Below are 5000 nucleotides of genomic sequence, written 5' to 3'. Positions count from 1 at the left end.
GGGAAGCACTGACGCCCACCATAATGTGGAAGAGCCTTGAAGACGTGATGCTCAGTGAGAGAAGCCAGACACAAAAGGACACACAGCGTGTGATTAGTCCGTTCATAAGAATAGATAAGTCAATAAATACTATTTAATGCAATGCTTTAAAAAATGCAAATTAATGCAAATATCTTATGAGGAACCAAACATTAAAATTTCCAAAAAAAAAGAACAGTGTCACACGGAGACCTGTCAGAGAGCGGGGCAAAAGGAAAAATTGTGCTTCCACCTGGACGTCTTTTTAGGAGATTTTTAATGGTTAAATTTTTGCTGGAACATTAAACCATTGAGAGAAGATTGAAACCTTGAAAAGAAGGTGCGTGGAAGCTCACGGGATTGTGTTAAGTTTAAATCGTTTATTGATTTTAAACTAGGATTTACGATAGGTTGACTTTTCTGGCTTTCGTGGGAGCAAAGGCACCCATGATATTTTCACAATCTGCTTCTACTTTAATATTCGGAAGGGAAAGGAATTGCTGGGATATTTAAAAGGAGGCATATAGGGTGCTCATTTCTGCATTAATTGGGCTCCCATGTGGCTTCATACTGCCCTGAAGCCAATGCCAGCTCCGGAGCAGAGCCCGGAAAGCATCCGGCCAAACCTCAGGGTCTTCCCTTCCCAGCATGGACCCCCATGGAGGCATCCACCAGCCGGTAGTCATTATCATGAATATACAGCAGGTCAATACACGTGGGGTGAAGCCAAAGCGGCCGACATGGGCAAATTCGTAGCCTTGAACACGTTCATTGAAAAAAAAGAAGAAAATTGCAGGTCTATGGCCCGGGATCCCATCTCAAGAATCTAGAGAAAGTTTCTCTTTCTACATCAAGTCCAAAGAGAGTAGAAGGATGAAAATGATGAAGGGCAAAGGTCAGTGGAACTGAAAATAAGTGTGCACTAGCGGAAAACCCACAAGAATAGTATTCAGCTCACGGGGTCATTTCAAGGGCTGAATAAGACGCCTTTGTTCAATGCTGGTGGGTAGGACGTACGTGACAAATGTCACTCTCCTTGGGGATTTATTCCAAATTATATGGGATTCCCAGTTCTAGGTGCTTAACTTAGACGAGCTCATAAAACCCTCACGACGCTCCTCTTAGAAAGTTGTCGACGTCACTTTACACGTGGGGAAACTGAGGCACAGAGAGACAAAGTGATGTTCCCGAGGTCTCCCGGCCAATCAGTGGTCTACATGGCCTGCTGTTATTACTGCTACTGTTGTTTATTATTATTGCTCCATGCATGGGGATTCTGAGAGATCCGACAACTGTATTCAGAGCTAAATTCCCATCCCAGTGGGGGTGACGGAAGGTTCTAGAACAACACTTGGTTGCATAACATGGTCAATGCACCCAATGCCACTGAGTCATTAGCTTTAAGATGGTGAGTCACGTCTCATCCAAAAAAAGAGAGAGAGAGAGAGAGGGGTGGGAACAACATACCTGCCCCATGCCCCCATCTTACTTCCTCATCGCGGGCTATAAACACCGTGGAGGACCCACAGTGAGCCGTGCTGGGGCCCCCAGGTTGTGACTCACCCTCACAGGAAGCCGGCGAAGGGGCGTTCCCCAACGCTGCACAGCAAGGCACCTGGCCCTCAGCCAGATGATGATGACAATGGAGCATAGGGGAGAGATGATGATGAAAATGGACCATAGGGGAGAGATGATGATGACAATGGACCATAGGGGAGAGACGATGATGAAAATGGAGCATAGGGGAGAGATGATGATGACAATGGAGCATAGGGGAGAGACGATGATGAAAATGGAGCATAGGGGAGAGATGATGATGACAATGGAGCATAGGGGAGAGATGATGATGAAAATGGAGCATAGGGGAGAGACGATGATGAAAATGGAGCATAGGGGAGAGACGATGATGAAAATGGAGCATAGGGGAGAGACGATGATGACAATGGACCATAGGGGAGAGATGATGATGAAAATGGAGCATAGGGGAGAGATGATGATGACAATGGACCATAGGGGAGAGATGATGATGACAATGGACCATAGGGGAGAGATGATGATGACAATGGAGCATAGGGGAGAGACGATGATGAAAATGGAGCATAGGGGAGAGATGATGATGACAATGGACCATAGGGGAGAGACGATGATGAAAATGGACCATAGGGGAGAGATGATGATGAAAATGGAGCATAGGGGAGAGATGATGATGACAATGGACCATAGGGGAGAGATGATGATGACAATGGACCATAGGGGAGAGATGATGATGACAATGGACCATAGGGGAGAGATGATGATGACAATGGACCATAGGGGAGAGATGATGATGACAATGGACCATAGGGGAGAGATGATGATGACAATGGACCATAGGGGAGAGATGATGATGACAATGGACCATAGGGGAGAGACGATGATGAAAATGGACCATAGGGGAGAGATGATGATGAAAATGGAGCATAGGGGAGAGACGATGATGAAAATGGAGCATAGGGGAGAGATGATGATGACAATGGAGCATAGGGGAGAGACGATGATGAAAATGGAGCATAGGGGAGAGACGATGATGAAAATGGAGCATAGGGGAGAGACGATGATGAAAATGGAGCATAGGGGAGAGACGATGATGACAATGGACCATAGGGGAGAGATGATGATGAAAATGGAGCATAGGGGAGAGATGATGATGACAATGGACCATAGGGGAGAGATGATGATGACAATGGACCATAGGGGAGAGATGATGATGACAATGGAGCATAGGGGAGAGACGATGATGAAAATGGAGCATAGGGGAGAGATGATGATGACAATGGACCATAGGGGAGAGACGATGATGAAAATGGACCATAGGGGAGAGATGATGATGACAATGGACCATAGGGGAGAGACGATGATGAAAATGGACCATAGGGGAGAGATGATGATGAAAATGGAGCATAGGGGAGAGATGATGATGACAATGGACCATAGGGGAGAGATGATGATGACAATGGACCATAGGGGAGAGATGATGATGACAATGGAGCATAGGGGAGAGATGATGATGACAATGGACCATAGGGGAGAGACGATGATGAAAATGGACCATAGGGGAGAGATGATGATGAAAATGGACCATAGGGGAGAGATGATGATGACAATGGAGCATAGGGGAGAGACGATGATGACAATGGAGCATAGGGGAGAGATGATGATGACAATGGAGCATAGGGGAGAGATGATGATGACAATGGACCATAGGGGAGAGACGATGATGAAAATGGACCATAGGGGAGAGATGATGATGAAAATGGAGCATAGGGGAGAGACGATGATGAAAATGGAGCATAGGGGAGAGATGATGATGACAATGGACCATAGGGGAGAGACGATGATGAAAATGGACCATAGGGGAGAGATGATGATGAAAATGGAGCATAGGGGAGAGACGATGATGAAAATGGAGCATAGGGGAGAGATGATGATGACAATGGAGCATAGGGGAGAGATGATGATGACAATGGAGCATAGGGGAGAGATGATGATGACAATGGAGCATAGGGGAGAGACGATGATGACAATGGACCATAGGGGAGAGATGATGATGAAAATGGAGCATAGGGGAGAGACGATGATGAAAATGGACCATAGGGGAGAGATGATGATGAAAATGGAGCATAGGGGAGAGACGATGATGACAATGGACCATAGGGGAGAGATGATGATGACAATGGACCATAGGGGAGAGATGATGATGAAAATGGACCATAGGGGAGAGATGTCGCGATCCACAGAGATGCCTGAGGATCAGAGAGACCATTGGGGTACCAGAGAAAATCTGGGGGAATGAATAGATGATAGGGGGACCGGAGAAATTATGGGGGACCAGAGAGACTCTGGGGAGACCAGAAAGATTATTGGGGTACCAGAGGAAATTTGAGGGACCAAAGCAGCTTTTGGGGCCAGACAGATTATTGGGGGGGCTGGACAGATTACGGAGGACACACCCCAAAGATCTCGGCCTCAGTCCCCGCCATTCGGGGATCTCGTTTGGCTCTCAGGGATGGCCGAGCGCACATTCCCCCGAGAACATCAACGGGCCGTGTGCGCCCGGGGGGAACGACCCCGACGCGGAGGGTTTGTTCTGTCTCCGGGCCCCACCCACGAGTTGCCCCAGATCCTCTTTTCCCACTGAAAGCGGTTTCTATTTTGCTCAGAGCCTCAGACAACTTCCTTTGTGCCGAGTGGTCCTCTGACTCTGGGGGACGGAACAATGGTCTGGGGCACGTGCCGCGGCCTTCCCATAAGGCACTGGGGTGGCGGGCTCCTGAGTCCCCCAGTTGTGCCCCAACCCCCAGCCCCACCTCCTCGCCACTCACCTGACACCAGCCCGGGGCCTCCATCCTGTCTCCTGGCTCCGTGACCCCTTCCTCTGACGTCCACGTGTGTGGGAGCCCACGCCACCCCAGGATATGGCCCACCAAGCAGCACCTGACGCCCCCGGAGGGCGCAGCCCAGGACAGGTCCCCATGTAAACAGAGTGACTATACGAACCCCCAATCCCACTCTTAGACACACACCCAAGAAAGTTCAACACAGGGACTCAAACAGACATTTGCACAGCGACATCACAGCATTATTCACGTCAGCCCAAAGGTGGGAAGAACCCAAATGCCCATTGACCAATGAACAGATAAGCAAAAACTGGTCCATCCATACAGTGGAATATTACGCAGCCATGAAAAGGAGTGAAGCCCTGACACGGCTACACGTGGATGGACCTTGAACACGTGATGCTCAGAGACAAAAGTCAGACACAAAAGGACACACAGCATGCATTCCTATTGACAGGAAATATCCGGAACGGGCCGATCGACAAACAGAAAGGGGGCTAGTGGTTGCCAGTGGGAGGGGTGATGAGGAGGTGGGGGGACGTCTCGGTCCAGCCGGGCTGCTGTGACAAAATGCCGTAGACCGAGAGGCTTAAAGAAGCAGACATT

The 5000-nt window shown here is 48.8% G+C and overlaps 1 protein-coding gene across 3 annotated transcripts in view; it reads left to right on the top strand.

Annotated features, from left to right (window-relative positions):
* Positions 1–5000, top strand: part of P2RY8 (P2Y receptor family member 8) — a 51682-nt gene that overhangs the window by 10188 nt on the left and 36494 nt on the right. The gene's annotated exons all lie outside the window — the stretch shown is intronic.

This window comes from Equus asinus, chromosome X, assembly GCF_041296235.1.
Source record: "Equus asinus isolate D_3611 breed Donkey chromosome X, EquAss-T2T_v2, whole genome shotgun sequence".
Classification (NCBI taxonomy): domain Eukaryota; kingdom Metazoa; phylum Chordata; class Mammalia; order Perissodactyla; family Equidae; genus Equus; species Equus asinus.
The sequence above is the reverse complement of the archived record's forward strand: the minus strand, read 5'-3'. Positions and strand labels throughout refer to the sequence as shown.